General features: G+C 34.6%; 1 long non-coding RNA gene across 7 annotated transcripts; it reads left to right on the top strand.

Moving 5' to 3' along the window:
- Nucleotides 1-2,608: 2,608 nt before the first annotated feature.
- Nucleotides 2,609-9,846, top strand: LOC128214356 (uncharacterized). Of its 7 annotated transcripts, none has more exons than XR_008257915.1 (8): nucleotides 2,609-2,858; nucleotides 2,966-3,032; nucleotides 3,693-3,731; nucleotides 4,096-4,183; nucleotides 5,965-6,047; nucleotides 6,439-6,560; nucleotides 6,947-7,059; nucleotides 9,679-9,846. It is a non-coding gene; the product is annotated as an uncharacterized LOC128214356 (long non-coding RNA). The 7 variants fall into 7 exon arrangements; XR_008257917.1 differs by having other exon boundaries at nucleotides 2,687-2,701; XR_008257912.1 differs by lacking the exon at nucleotides 3,693-3,731.
- The last annotated feature ends 7,624 nt before the right edge of the window (nucleotides 9,847-17,470 follow it).

The raw sequence follows: 17,470 nt of genomic DNA, 5'->3' as shown, positions 1-17,470 counted from the left end.
ATAGGTATAGCAAGACATACTCTAATTTAAAACATACAGCAGATATTTGATATGAAAGCTATACTTTCAGCAATTACAAGTCAAACTCATCTAATTTAACAACATTGTTATACATTTTAGCAAGTGTGGTGATAAAATTCAGTATTGCTACTGTACATTAGGTGGATAGGGCAATTGGAACCTGTCAGATGTACGCTCCAGACAGACAAGGAGGTGGAGGACGAACTGATCACACATTAATATACATCATTAAACTTATAAATTTAGCATGTGTCTTTTGATTGGATGTGCGTTTGAAATTGACTCTCGCGGCCATCTTTGGCGGTTTCCCGCGTTAGCGGCCATATTTAACCATTGTTTGAAATCCAAGACAAAGGGTCATTGTTTAACTGGGTCTCCATTGATTAACAGTATTCATTTCAATAGAAGGGATATAAACAATAGCATTGTCACACTAACCACATCAGTGTATTGTATGTCAAAGGACAACTCATCCAACGTTTCTAACATAGGGTCATCGACCTAGGATCTATTTAATGGTATTGTTTTCCCTCATCAGACGATGGACTTATCATAACCTCCACCATCTTTATATGTGATCAAACGGATTCTTTTATATGTAAGATCACAGGTCATTGACAAACAAAAGTTCATCAGAACCCAGCCATCGCGTGATCGAAAGTGATTTCAAGAAATTGAATGACTAAAACCTGACCGTTTAGTGTCAATTCGTACAACAACACCATATCTAATAGCCACTCAATTACTCTCCGACGTACCCATTGTAATAACTTAAAAGTGAAGACAGTTTAATGAGCTGCTGATGGCTCAAAAGACGAGATTGTCGTTATCATATATCTAGTTTATCATTCAGGGTGACTAAAGCTCTTCCACTGTGGTGAGCTATCACAATAAATCACTTATTAAACCATTGTCAAATGCCAGCGCTCGATTCACTGGACTCTGTTTATCATTATGAACACCTCCGTTGAACCTTACAATGACATGAAAGTTTTTCAAACAACTTACTAAATAATCTTTTATTTTGACCACCAAAAGTAGGTTTTGAAGATATAACAGTTTTGTCCTCTCTTAGCTTCTTTTGAGTTTCACTATTTTTATTAAATCGGTAAAGGATTCACACAATTTCTTTATCAAATAACCTCATACCTTAAAGGTATGATGTATCGTTTACATTTCATTAAATCAACCCTACAGAAATGTTAAAATGTGTTCGATCTTATTGTAATGAAAACGTGAATGTTTTTTATTATTTATTTTTGTGTATAACTATTTCATTCCATTAATACAATATTTTAAAATTTAACAAGACCAAATTGAGATTTATAAGTTGAGGACATGTCTGACGAGCTATTTTATACCATTCCGGTATGTTGTATCAATAAATAAAATATCAGACAAGATTTTAATATTTATTTTCTTATAAATACAATACAATGCAAATACAAATAAAGTTGATTATAATTTAATTCAAACAATTTGTTTAACAAAGATCATACATTTTTATTTATTTTTTTTTTATTTATTTTAGGTTACATTTTAACAGTAGAGCAGTAGATAACATCACATGAAATTACATGAAATTAGATGTAATTTGGTATAAAACATAGAAATTATATCTCTTGTATCTTATAATGTCCATAAGCATATGATTTAATTCCATCTTCTAATAAAAATCTTTTGTCATCAAAACTAGATAATCCTACTTTGCTGATTGTTTCCAGATAAATTTTATGGTTATGACTTAATGAATGCATTGTTGAGTGCATTTGAGAATTATTAAATAATACATGTTTATAATCATTAAGAGTCAATGATTTTTTAACAACCGCTTTTGATATCCCTTTTGCTCTTTTCTCGTCTATATCATCACACTTAAATGCATACATTTTCGATCGCAAACCACAATATTCACTAATACATTTCTCATTTGTTTCACTTTTCATTTTTCCCATTACTTTTTTGTTGAAGTCACTATATAAAAAATGATCTTTAGGGAAATCTGAAGTGTCAAACAAATGTGAATAGGCCAACATATCTTGGAAAATGTCCAGTGTTGTACATGATACTAAAAATGAATCTGTGTCCGTTAATTCTAGCTCAACGTTGCTACCATACACATTTTTCAAATGATTATAATAAAAATCGTACATGGTATATTTTGACAAATCAAGGATACTCATTCCAACAAAAATTGGTTTATTTAATTTAATTTTATTTAATTTTTGCGACTTAATTCAACACCAACAAGGTCTTCAGAAAAAATCCGGTGCATCTTATAAGTGGGTTTGGATGACACCTTCTGTAGTCGTTTTTCTGTATGAACAAGTTCTACGGACCGATGCTTCCGAAGATTTTCCATGGTTTTTCCTGAAAGTAAACAAAATTTTTGGTAAGTAACTTTTCATCATGTTAATCTTTACTCTGAACTGCTCAATATATGTTTTTATGATGGTATCCGTCGTTATCTTAGATACCTGTGTTTTGGATGAGGGATATGAAAATGGGACCGAAAAATACACTTTTTACTTGCCGGTAGTTAGTTTTGGTCAGTTTTACTTTAGGTTCCTAATTGTACATGAGCACTTGTAAGCGTTTGATTGAAGATGAATGAAATACCAAAAAGTGAAACTACGCCTGACAATTATTGAACAGTTGTTTTTGTAGATAAGTATTAGTGGTATGGAAGTGACAATAAATAAATTGTATAAATTACATACGGGCAGATCATACAAAAATGATAACAATGTTATAAATTAACACGAACCCCAAAAAAAAACAACAACAACAACCTTACCGAAGACCGAGTTGTTCATGAGTTTGAAGAAGTTCTTCTCGTAAGCAGTCTTGGCTTGTTGTCGCATTTTGGTGTTGAACTCAACGTAGGGTTTCATGAAAGCCTCTTGTTGGAACTCTAATACTTTATGTATTTTTTCAATTTTAGACCGAGTTGGAGATACAGTTGCAGGTTGCGATAGTGAAGTACATAATTCTGTTTGTTTTCTAAAGTGGTGAGTAATTTTTCCACCTTTGCTCTGGGTTGAAGTTCCTCACTGTTGTGTAAATGTTTCAACACATGTTGAGCATAAGGAGATAATTTTTCATTGGGTGTGAATTTACGTTCCGGAGCTAATGGGTAGTCGTTATGACTGTCATGTAAATGTTTTGGATATTCTAGATCTACTTCTAGAATATACCCCTTAGATCCATCCTCTGGTATTTTTTCAGGTTCAAAAGTATCAATTTCTTCCTTCTGTAAAAACTTAAAGAATGTTACTAACTCGGAAACTCAATAGTAAATGAACTAGTTTGTCAAATGTTTTGGTGGGAAAATATTCCACCAAAATGTGAATTTGGCGGTAAAAAAGTTCGCCAAACATTTGAATTTTAAACATTTGAATTTCAAATACTATAGGGAATCCATTTCAATTTGTTAATTATCTTTGTTTTTCCCCTTTTGTTTTGTTTTGACTTTATTTCTTTGAGATTCTCATTTTTTTTCTTATTTTTTTTAGGTTTTTCAAAAAACTTGTTTAAACGTTTCACGACTAGTCTTTTCTGTAAATTTCCGTCATTTTGAATTGATTTTTTCTGTATCTTCCCGCCATTTTGAGTCAACCTTTTCTGTGAATTCTTACCATTTTGTTGTAATACCATGTTATTGTTTTTAGAAGGTTGACTGTTTTGTAAACTTCCATCACATTTAGAGAGTAAGTATTCACACTTTGATTTAGGAATTAACACTAATTCTTGAGCCATGATTCACTGGGTTTAATTAACGCTAAAAACTGTTTGAAATATTTTAACAGAATGGCTTTCCTCCTTTTTTGAGAGAGTCTTTTGGATATTACTTTACGTATGACATGTCTATATCGTTTCAAGTTCTTTTTATCCTTTTCTGGAATGACAAGATTTCCCCTGATAGCATTGTAAATCACCTCTATAAGTGCAGCCAATTGAGATTTTGTTAAGTTTTTTATCAACATTTTTTGTTGTTTTTTCATTGGTGTTGATCATAAATTTTAAAAAATGTCTCTCCTTCTGTAGTTTATCTTCCATTTTTCTCCTTTTCAGGTAGAAATACAATGGGGGTTTGATGTGGAAAGATGTCTGTACGAAGTTTATATAACGGGTTAGAATGTGGACTTACATCCACCAGAAGGTAACTATATTTCTTGTTTGTGGCTTTTCTATAGGCATCCATAAAATAATGCGTTTCACCGGGAAACATTTGTTTGGCTAATGCTTGAATTTGTAATTTATCTCTCTGATTGTTAAACAACACAAAATAATGACTGTTTAGACTAATAGTTCGAAAATATTTTCCTCCTGTAAATAAATTTTGCACTACGAAAAAGACTGAAAAATTATGGTGATGACTATAAATGGTGAATAAGTTGACAATATCTACACTTTGTGAAGCTTTTTGTGCTAAATCATCAATCACTAATATTTTGAAGTCAGTTTCCATAGTCCACATGTCCATATCGTCTTTAGTTGGTAAACCTTCAAAAAATTCAATATTTTCCACATGTTCTTTCATATCATCAAATAAGGATTGATAGGTAGAATAACAATATATAATCTTTTTCGGAATCATGGTAAACATAGAGTTTGCATTTTTAAACAACTCAAATAGAAAGGTTGACTTTCCACTTCCACTTGTTCCTGCCACAATACAAGTGGCAGGGCATTCAAATTTAATTAATGCATCCAACATGATCTACACTTGTTGATAACAGAGAACACAATAAATAGAATACAAACAAAAACCATTTAAATACACTACTTTATTAGTGATCTACATGTTTGGTTTTTGAAACAACCATTTTGCGAACAATATGGAAACATATTTCTAACGAAGTTATATACAAGTAAATCATTACAGTCATAATCATTGAAAAAACTATGTACAATGTCATAAAAAGATACACCATTTGTTCGTTGTAGTAAGAAAAACAAACAATACATCCCACAAACATCACTGTAATTACTTTGTAGCTGTCTCGAATTTGTGATAACAGTTGAAAAATAAGAAGCATATTTCAGAAAATAAGTGTTAAAATAGTCAATTGGTTTCCCATAACTGTCAAAATATTCGATAGTGGTTGAATTTGGGAAGTAAAATGTACACCAATGTCTTCCTTCCATGAAATGATTGTCTGTATTGGCAATAAAACCACATGGAAATACCAAGTCGTTTGGTAGTTGATCAGCCGCAAACACCCCCAAAATTGTTTTTTGCAACATTGGATCACAGTCTATACAACACTGAAGCTGTGATGTATTCATTCTGTTATTATGTCTCTCTGAGCGTTAATTTGAAAAAATCCAGGAGAACTATTATACACAATACAGCTTGTTGCGGTAGATAAAGCCGTTCCAAATTGAACCTCTAATCGCACATTTCCTGTTTTTATTAGAGATAGAAATGCTTCATCAGAAAACTTTGGCTCTAATTGAAATGTAAAAATACAGGATGTGCGTGCAAAGTCTTCTCTGTTTATATCAAGTCCAGCATCTTTATTCCACATTCCATTTGTTAGAAACATATTTGCGTATACTCTCATAAAACTTTCTCCATTTAAATTATTAAAATTTGTTTTTAGTGGATTACCCCACACTGGAACCCCATCAGCATAAAGGCAAATACTCCTAATGTCACAGTTTAGGAAATGAAATGGATTTGATTTATAATCTCCCGAAATTGCTGCTGATCTGACAAAGGCTACGACAATTGTATTTGGTTTTTGTCCTTGAAATAAGTTATCCCACGTAAACACCGTACTACCTACAGCAATGGTTTGTAACCGACATTCAAGTCTATCAAATGGATACTTTGCTGTGTTGATCTTTAACATCTCAGAGTGAGCAACAATGAGAGCTGGATTGACTCTAACTTTTTTTACTAAAAGATAACTATCTGTAATGTTTACTTTATAGCTTGGGGATGTCTCGCCAGAACTTAGACAGAATGCTGGAGAACTACGATACAACTTCACATTAACATCCACTTGGTTTAACAGGTACCGTTTAATAGTAAATAAACTGTGATATATAGGCCCTTGCAACTCTAAAGTTTTTGATTTTGTTATATATTTTGCCCGTAAAAACAATCCATTGTTTGCTCCACTAGGATCACAGTCTTCTGGGTGATCATTGTCATCTTTTATGAATAGTTGAGAAGACAATTGAGAAAGTGAAGCATCTTTTCCATTACATAGTAAAGTATTAAACATGGCTATATATGGATTGTAATTAGATGATATAACCGCCTTGTTTTGTAGAGTCACTTCTATAATTGAAAATAATGCCTGCAAGAACAAATTCACAGGTCCCACCTTCTCACCCCGATTTTAAGTTAGATCCATCTGGATTAGTTACTTTTAGTTTCACACATAACTGTGTATCTTTCAGATCGAGATAGTCCATCGAATTCTGACCACTGATTTGAAACTCAATGGGAGTATCATCCGACACTTGGGATATTGGACGAATCTCTTGATAATGGACATCATTCACCGCAACTTGTGTAGGAGGTAAGTCAAATAGTAGTAATTCATTCGGAACACCTTCAGAAAATCCGTCTTTTGTGAAATAAGACATTTTATGAACCAAATATATCCCACGTTGTTATAGATTTCTTCGAATTATTTCTCGCTTTCTTATCAATTTTCCATTTATTGTCCACTTTTTTGCTTGCTTTTACACCTTTTCTTGATTTTTGATTGTTTTTTACAGGTTTATTTTCAGTTTGTTTATTTTTTCTTGTAGACTTCTGTCCTTTTTTCGGTTTAGTTTGTTTACTCCTGTTTCTGAACTGTTTTTTTCTCGCGCTGTTTACACGATGTGTTACTTCTGAAGGTTTGGATAATTTATGAACAAGGGTTGACATTTCTGAAGTATTTAAACCATCTCGTTTCAGCTCACTTTTCGCCTGGTTTACTGTCTGTTCCGATGGGGAAACTGTGCTGATTGTCATACCATTACTTCCCATCTTCGACTTGTGTGGAATGGCAAATCCCCTCCCAACTTGAGGTTTGTTATTTTTGAAATAGTCTATCCACATTTGTGGGTTCGGTACATACAACTTAGATTGATTCATATTTGGGGTAAAATGGATATCGCTTAAAATGAAGTGTGAGATGCACTGGTGAACTTACGAATGAAGCATACTCGTTTTCCACAGTTTTTATACTGAAATCAATCTCTTGGAATTCTGATCGGTTTAAGGGTAAATAAAAAGGAGATTCTAACACATAATTCCAACCATTTTCTTCGTTTTTCTCTATTCTTCTCAATAAGGGACGTTCACCTCCGTCAACAACGCTTTCTTTGCAAACGTTTGAGTAAATAAATAAGGTATTATCTACAGTTTTTCTTCTTGCTTTAGGATCAGTTTTTATACTTATTTCACACAAAGCAACCTTCCAGTAACCATTAAAAGATAGAGGTAATTTTAACTGCACTTTGAAGTTATAGGGTTTGTTCTCGGTGAAGATGTGATTACTTTCACTGTCTCTCACAAACACATATCGTTCCATTATTATTGTTCTTGAACTTGATCTGCATCAATCCAGCTATCAAATGATTTTGGAAATCCTTCCCATCGAACAAAATACTCTAATTTCCCTTTGACTTTTCTCTTTTTTAAAACTTTATCAACATACCAAAGACTGTCTGCATCTTTATCAACAGGAATTATTTCATTTTGATTCACATAACCTGATATTGGTTCTTTATTCAAGTCTATGATCTTATATAATGGAAAACCTTGTTTGAAAATCTTGCTCTTTATTTTAAAAACTTCTGTAGTATATTGTTGTTGATAAGCTCTTCTAAAGGGATGTTTCGTGTAACTTAATCTAACCAAATCACCAATTTTATATTTAAAGCGAGGAGGCGTTTTGGGGAATTTTTTAGGTTTTAGATACATTTTACTCCAAAGTTGTGTCTCGTTTTTCTTTGTAACATCACTTGGTGCTAATCCATCCAAACTCCGATGAGGGGAATTATTGTAACTATTTACAATATCTTGAAGGTGATCTATATATCTATAATTTCGCTGATATCTTAACATTCTAAATATCATACCACGAAGGGTACGAATGACTCGCTCTGCATAGTTTGCTTTAGCGGTGCTTTGTGTATTAAACAAGTAAACTCTCTTCTTTTGCATAAACGCTTTTAATTCACGATTGATAAATTCAGAACCTCGGTCCGTTCTTAACTTTTTAAACTTATGAACACTAAGAATATCCTTGATTGCTAACAATACCGTGTTAGATTTTTTATTAACTAAGGGTCGAACGGATAGAAAACGTGAAAATATATCTATAACAATGAGTAGGTATTTAACTCCATCATTGTATTTAGCAATGTTATCAACTGCCATTAAATCCATATCACCCTGATCGTTCATACCCGCCACTTCAACACGTGGTCTTTTATATGTATGTCTCGCCTGACGTTGAATGGCATACGAATCTTGATTGTTGAGCCATTTCTGTATGAAATAAGTAGTAAATACTCTTGGATAGTTTTGGTTTAATATCCTGTGTAACTTTTTTGCACCCAAAAAGCTGCCTGCGTTTTTAGAATCGAAATAATATTGTGATAGGATATGTTCCTTCTGCGTTTTATCCATGATTAAACATGATCATCGTTGTTAGTAGTTTATATTATGGGACACATGGGTTGTTAATTAAACTAAAGCAAGGAAATGAAAACATGTATAGATATAAATACATTTATTTGAAACTAAACATGTATAAAATAAGTCAGCATATGATCATACAAGCATATACATACAATGACATACATGTACATAAAGTGAATTAAATATTTATTTGAAACATGCAAAAAAGGAAATTCGTGAAGTAATAAATATAACAAATCATTTTACGCCACACAATGCCAGAGTTCTTAATTTCTCATGAATTCTTTTTTTGAAGAAAAATGCAGTAAAACACATACAACATTGCATAATATGTCCATTTTGTTGTGTTGTAAATATTCTTTTGCTCAACGTGATGGACGAAACAGTCGATCTTCAATGCGATTGATTGTCAACACCATTCTTTTCATTTTTTCACACCACCGCTCGGTTTTCATTATCTGCAGATAGTCATTGCTCTCTAGCAAATGTTTGTGTAAATCAATCATTTCAGAGGAAATGTTTGAAATGCGCACAATTTCTTCCCAACTTTGTAGTATATTTTTTTCATTAACTGCGTTTAGCATGTCACTAAAGTAACGTTCTATTTTATACTCATCATCATCAGGGTCTGTATCCATGATACAATCGTGATCTTTTTGAGATGGGAGATCCATCTGGCAACCATAGCAAAGTTGTTTAGTCACCATACCCATAACCTCACACAGTGCCTTCGCATATACAAAGTCAAAGTATGAATTCATTAGCGCGACACTTGTAGAAACTGGAGTATAAATCTCTGTAGTGTCCATAACATTCGTTTTGGAGTCACAATGTTCATTTTCATAAATATCTTGAGATAGTTCACTGCAATCCATGTTAAGTTTTTCTGCTGCGATATGATCACACCAAATGTCGATGAAACACTGAATGTTTGTGCTGTGTTGTATGTCTTTTATAGTTACATATGGTAACGGAAAAATTCAAATTTGAATTTTCAGATCATCCGGGGATATCGCCATATTGAAAACCCGCCAGAGGTTCGGTCCACGTCCATGGTGCTCGGGATGAGTCATTGGAGGACGAAGATCGGGTGTCCTTATGCTGCCATGAAATGTCGTTTTTATGATGTCCAATTATGTTCAAAAATAAACAACTTGGAGAATGTGTTTTATGTTCTAACAACGACTCGTCTCCTTTCTGCCACTGATGTAATCGCAAACCGCAAGAAAAACACTCTACTGTGTCATTTCTGCCAGTATAATAAAATCCTGCTGAAGATAATTGGAACTTGTTTGGTTCTATTTGAGGTGGCCACATGTCGAACGTTTTAAGTCTGTCTTGAAAGAATAGCATGCTTGGAGAACTATATTCAAACTCTAATAGTTTTGAAGTTGTCATTTCGACTGTCCGTGTAAGAATGAAGCCAATAACTGAACACTTTCCTTCATATCACAGAGAGTTTCAAAAATATCAAATGGTAATTGAAAACTTTGGTGACCCTTTTTAAATATTATTTTAATGCGTCGCTGTCTCTCTTTTACAACTATGACAAATTTGTCACCAAGTGTGCATGTAATTTCCCTTCTTATTGGTGACCAAGAGACATTTTCAAAACCAAAACCTCTCAAATATGTCTGCAACTCGTTAGAAAAACGTATCTGAGCTTGAGCCATTTTTTGTATTTTTTAAACACTTTAGACAACTGTTAAAGCACAGACTTACAATATCCAATTTGTTCGGTTTGTTATATACCACTATTGACAATCAAAAAAAAAAATGTCTTGGACGTTGATTATTCTCGTACTATGGACTCGTCTTTAAGTCCTGTATATGCGGTTAAAAAGGGAATGAATTTACATCTATCCGGATATTCTTCAATCTCTTGATGGCTATTGTACTGATCAACTATGGTTTGAAAATTGTTAGTTTGTCTTAAAAGAGTTACCATTTTCTGATGACTCTCCTTAACTCACAAATATATACAACGAGCTTCACTATCGTTCCAGGGTAACATATTACCATTCTCATCCCAAAAGGAATCAAACATTCTCCTGTTTGAGACATATGGTGTCAAATTATAACTCATATTAGCCGGTAAAACAATGGCTGCCAACTTCAATCGCAAAAAGATTAATACTGATAATCAATGGAGACCCAGTTAAACAATGACCCTTTGTCTTGGATTTTAAACAATGGTTAAACATAACCGCTAAAAGCGGAAAATCGCCAAATATGACCGCTAACGCGCGAAATCGATACCATTGTCTTCCCGCTCAATGTTGGTTGAGTTAAACTTTGAAAATTGTCCGCCAAAACATATACGTACGCATGCGTAGACAATGGAACCACCGACAGAACCACCGCACCGCCAAACAAAATGGCCGCGAAAGTCAATTTCAAACTTGCGCATGCGTAAACAATGGAACCACCGACAAAACCACCAAACCACCAAACAAAATGGCCGCGAAATACCAATTATTATACTACTGTCTTGCAATCTTTGTTTAACTAGCAGTAAAAATAATTTAGTACTCCCTACTCCTTGATTTAACCAAGCTTCGTAAAACCCTAACTGGGAAAGTAATACTTGCACTTTCGAAGCCCAATTTATTTGGTTAGGATTTACATCAAGTGAATTTTTTTAACATATTATACGCGTGTTTAATGTATTTGTTATCTCCGCACATACACAGTTTTAACCAATACTTAATAATAGTATAATATCTTCCATTTATTAGATTTATTCTTCCTGTTTCACCATAAATAAAGTCGTTTTGCGTTGATATTTTAACGCCAAGCAACCTTTTGCAAAATGCTAAGTGAGTGCGCTCAACCTGAGATCCAGTATTGAATCCCCATACTTCACCTGAATAGTTGAGAATTGGAGTTATGAGTTTATCAAAAAGATCAAGCATGTGTTTTGGTGAAATATCGGTGAACTTATATAAGTACTTATTCATTTTAAAAATAGCCTTTAGTGCTTGGCCTCCTAGCATTTTATCAGTTTCATTGAATGAACCTCCTGTGGTGAATAAAATCCCAAGGTATTTTACGTTACTAACAATTTTTATTTCTTCATTCTTATATTTGAAAGACAAATTTTGTCATAAACATTGACATAAACATGAGCTTTAACAAAATGCATAACATTGACATGAGCTTGAAAAGAATGTCATATCACCAACATGAGTTTTTTCTATGAAGTGTAGCATTCAATACGAGAGCCATTATAGATTATAGTAACACTAGCTTCATTGTGTTGACATAGGCTTTTAAGGCATTGACCAGTTTTTGGTTTACAGCTAGCTTAGTGAGAACTTATATCTTAAATGTGAGTTGGTCAAAGCAATAGATAGGCAATGATTTGTTACAACTTTAAAATATGCATACCTTACGCCGAGTTCCATAACGTCACTGCGTGTCCCGGGGCGCGACAGATTGGCTGTACTCTCTGCCTGCTAGTTGAAAATACATTTCAAATATAAAATCACATAAGATTTTATGATTGAGCCTTATACTTGTGCTAGAGGATAAGCACATTTCAAATGTCAATTATTACAGTTATTTTAGTTATAAAAAATGTCCAGAAAAAAAACATTGTGCATATTAAAGTAGTCTTGGTTGTGATAATTAAGCATGTTCGCTTCTCACAAACAATCCAGTTTAATCCCTGGATGTGATACCTGTTCTTCACCAGTATATTCCAACAGCAATGAGCTTTTTAGGCAAATGGACTTAAGACAATGATCACAAACACAATTTAAGGTTATGACTTGCGAGCAAATTACTATGCACACAGTATTTCAGCCTCTTGAATCCCGAGTTGTCTTAAAACTGTCACAGATAGATCGTTTTACCATCTTTCTTTTACTTTTCGTCTTGGAATGAGCCAATTTTTGCGTTAATGTCTCGAAAGCAGTGATGTAAGACTACTGACAAAAGATCAGATCGTTTTCCGCATATAACGTCAATTTTCGATCGTAAATATGAAAAATAACTGTAACAATTTACTCTCTTTTTCTTATAAATATGAGGCATTAATACCAAAATCAGCTGATTCTGAGATGTAGACTACAAAAAATGTACATTGCATATCGTTTACCCAAAGAGGAGGCTTCAGTCTTAATTATACACACCCTTTTCCCTAATCTGTATTGCAGCTTGTTTTGTAATAGGAGTTTGTGATGTCTGACCTTCGACATCAAAACGCGGACAGGTGGCCTGACCTTTTCGCTGTTCAACGCCCGGTACAGCCGCTAAAATATAATTAAGTCATTTCAATTAAATGATCTTATATAATATGTTGCTACCTATCACGTAAATCTGCACTTCCAGGAATTCAGGTTGTCTGGTACCGAGCGTATTTTGCACAATAAGAGTACCGATAATGAAATGGTAAGGACAGGTAACCCAGGCCACGGGTACAGGTCGCTCTGTAAAACAAGTGTGTGCTGTCTGACCGATAATTACGAGAATGGCTAAAACCGGACAGGCGTGCGTACGGCTGGGGGTATGTAGACAGCATTCTGCATTTTTATTCCATGTCGTAAATTCAAAAGTTTTTATCAAATTGTTATGGAACTTTATTTGAACACTTGTCCGCATGCTGTCTTCAAAAACATATATGAATATGGATTTCCTCAGGTTAAAAACTAAGTCACTGTCAAATCTTAGAAGAAGAAAAAAAATCCCGTCATAAATTCAACAGTTTCTATCCAATTCTTATCAAACTTGTTCAGAAGATTTATCAACATGTTGTCTTGAACAGCTACAAACATGGGTCACTTCTGCCCGAGTGTCGGTGTCTATAAATTGGTCAATGCAATTCATTCAAATGAGATGTAGTGTCATATGTAGTCCGCCTGGCAAATGTCGTAGTTTCGAACCATACATGCATTAATATGTGTTGTGTTTTTAAAAGGAGACTGATGTGATTCACAAAATGTACGTCACACGTTAAATCTAATGACACCATTACATTGGAAGGAATATAAGTATTTGCACGTAGCGTGTAGAGGGTCAAATTTTTCATCCGCACCGCATACATTTGTATTTTTCTTGCATACCTATAATTAAAATTTAAGTTCATATTTTGACATTGTTATTGTTGTTTTTAAAAAATCCACTTAATTACGCGTGCAAAGTCCTTTATTGACGCCAAAGACATAACTCGCAGTATTTGAAGTGATTGATTGTTCCCTTATGTTGATGTACGACTCGCTCTTCTAAATCGTTCTACTATATATTTAGTATCATTATCCATTGAAAATCATTCTAGTTTGGCGCGTAGATGCACGTGAGTTGTTCTACTCGGGAAATAAAACCATTTTTTCAAACCTACCTGGCTGAAGTATTCCAAGTTCCGACTCCTCCAACAGCTGCTTGGTGGAAGACCTCGCAGCCTGGGCACGAGCACGAAATACACAAGGTGCTCGAACGCAAACAACACGAGCGCCAGACCTATGGTAGCTAGCAACATGACGAACAGGCCCTTCGTGTGGGAGAACCTGAAAAATACACACGTGGCCGAATGTAGGGCCAATACCTTGAAAACGGAAAATTGCACCTGCGTCCATGAACAAATGTGATAAGATACACACGTGTCAATTAGCAGAGTGCCATGACAAAGTAAACTTGTAATTGACCGATAACCTGACCGAAGGGCAGAATAAACATATGGCCAGTAACCTTGGAACATGGCAAATAAAACCAGTGGTCATACTCCTGGCAATTATTAATTTGAACAAGTAACTTATGATTATCGTGATACACCACTATTTATGACTGAGCTTAGTTTGTGGTCATAGATCGAACATTACCTACCCAAACCTCCAGTTGTCAGAATCGTCAGATTCGATGGGAAATGTGCCCGTACACTGGCGGTTATGGCCCATGTATTTCCACTTGAGGTCTTCAATGTATCCCATCTCAACGTAGTTCAGCAAAAGTCCGTCTACGCGTTGCTACAAGATGGTTATATTAAAACTTTGACAATGCATGTAACTTTGCAAATACAAACTAAATCAAATGCTAAGGAAATAGTTGTTAGCCTGCGGCCTACAGACTTAAGTTCCGCAAATCGAGATAAGATATCGACAGATCTACTTTTTAAAATGATATGTTTATAAACGTTCATAATATAGCAACGTTAATGTGAATTTGAAAGCAAGCCGAAGAATCTCAAATAAATCTTGGTGAGGGACCGATGGAAATAAATAATTATAGATAATTATGCAGAAAATGGAAATGTATTGACTAAACGACCCTGCTTTACTTTGTTTATTACATATAGTCAAAACGTCTTCAGTTAATATCGGGTTTCATTTACTTGACTTAACACTAGCAATAAACGTGCGACATGAAAGCAATGTTGATATATCCTTGTATATATAGGTTTCTCAGTCACAATATACAAGATACAACAATCCTTAAAGTAGAATATATGATAACAAGAATCATTAGCTCAATGCGCGAGACATAACAGTTACTGTTGTGAAACTAGCTAATTGTTTCAATTATTCATCAATTTACAGTATATATTGTTTGGTTATGACATGCACTTAACGGTTACATTTTGCGGCCACTCAAAATAGCTTAAGGAGTTGCTTGGTATTGCCTGTGAACAGAGTTGTACAAAAAGTATAAATACGCTTGTCGCGCATACAGCCTTTTAACGTTCTTTGGCTGCTGAATTTATGCACTGGCACTTAATACTGGTATTTTTTTATAAACGCATTCACCTGTAAAGACTGAATATAATATTTGTCCACATGGTTCATGGTCTTCTTGGTGTTATGGCAATACAACTTTGAAACTTGGAAACATATCGCAAAATTTGGAAGTCCGCAATACGGCCGTATTCCACTATGTTGCCGTGACGTCATAACAAGTAGCATTCGCAATGTAAAGATGCCCGTAATAATATGACATTTATTATGAAAACATGTGCATTTTAGAATTATTTAGTATTGATATGTCAACTATCCTGTATTGTCTAGAAGCACCGGAATACTGGATGAAACCCTGGGCCCCTTGTCAAGAAGATAAACCTGGTGCTGCTTAAGCACAAGCGGAGTCAGAGGGGGGGGGGGGGGCGCAGAGTGTACCCTAAAATCGTCCTTGTTTACTTTTGATTTTAATAAAAGAGAAGAAAAGTAAAAACATACGTCTAAAATGCACCATTTCAGACAAGAAACCCCAAATAAATTTCGTTTCTGAGGGAGGTGCGCAAGTCATTAGGGTAAGCCCCTAAGTAACGCCCCCTCTAACGTCAAATCCTGGATCCGCCACTGTTAAGAGTCCTCAGGTACACACGTAAAGCTACGGACAGACGATAAATGTTTTGTTTGAAACGCATTTTAGGAAATCGGTGCTAGTTGTATATTCTTAACAGAAAACTGTTTCATAGACAATCAGAGTGCTTAAAGACGGAACCAAACCTTTATCCATGATCCCTTCTTGACCCCAAAGGCGTACGAGTTTTCTCCGAAGTGCCTTGATACAAACCGGATGGAGCAGTTATCGTCCCGGATAGAGAGCGCGTGCTCAAGTAGTGGAGTGTCGTCCAAATACATGTCAAGTTGACCATTCCTTTTAAGTGAAACTCGTATTTAAAATCAGTACATATGCATGTATAACAAGTAAATCCTGAGTTATTAACCTTAACTACTTACTAAATAATGCATTTATGGAAAATATTATTACTGCTAACAAAATTGTTACCGTGTATTCAATAGCTGAACACGCACAAATATTAAATGACTGGTGAGTCCAAAAATATTTACAGTGATCAACTATCGTCCCATAAGGTAGACATACTATGTTTTCCGAACCTTGTGTTCAAATTATCACTGTTTCCTCCATAAGAACCATTGTTTTCGATAGTTATTCAGGAATTGACGTTAGAGGGGGCGTAACATTGGGACGTAACCTCTTTTACTTGCGCCTCTCCCTCAGAATAAAAAAAATAAATATTTGGGTTCAAGTGTTGGCATGGATTTTTTTGGGTTCTTCCCCCAAGGAAACTTTTTTAAGTCCAAAAATGCATGATTTCATTTGTGAGTATTTTATGAATCTTTACTCCTGTATTGAAAGAAACGTAAATTTGACCGATTTTGAACGCACTAGGTGCCCCCACCCAACCCCTGGAAGCGCTAAAGAGCAATAAACTATAAAAATGTTTACCTGAGTTTCCGGAAGGCCTCCTGCAGATCCAGGACGTGGTGCTTCCTTAATTTCGTACCCAGATCCGCGTTGACGACTTTCACATACTCCTCCACAGCGCTGGTGGGTACCACCCCTACACGCTGGTTAAGTAACTGTAAAACATACAATACGAAAGGTCAAGGTAACCTATGAGTGTCTTGAGTTCTCTGGACTGATCATGGTTGATCGAAAGATAGTTAGTGATATTATTGTATAGAACCATGTTGTTGTCAAGGACAACGTTCACTTTTAAACTAGTGTGCGGTCATTCGGAGCTCATCGGCCATTTTATCGAAAACAACCTCGGATGTATTTGGACGGTTTACATACTCAAAAAAGTGGCACGTTTAAGTCCGCTGCAAGTAGATCGCGTAGTAATTTTATTTAACATTTAAACTTTGTTACTTAACTCTTGGAATTCTTAATTATGTTTGCAATAATTCAATTTAATGGCAATCAATTTAAACTTAGATCAATAAATACAACTCTGAAACACTACATTTAATTAATGATATAATTCAAAATTTTACGAACTATTTCAACTGATGTACCTGCATACATCCGAGGTTGTTTTTGAAAAAATGG

This window comes from Mya arenaria, chromosome 13 (genome assembly GCF_026914265.1).
Source record: "Mya arenaria isolate MELC-2E11 chromosome 13, ASM2691426v1".
Lineage (NCBI taxonomy): Eukaryota > Metazoa > Mollusca > Bivalvia > Myida > Myidae > Mya > Mya arenaria.
This window is presented reverse-complemented; position numbering and strand designations above follow the sequence as displayed.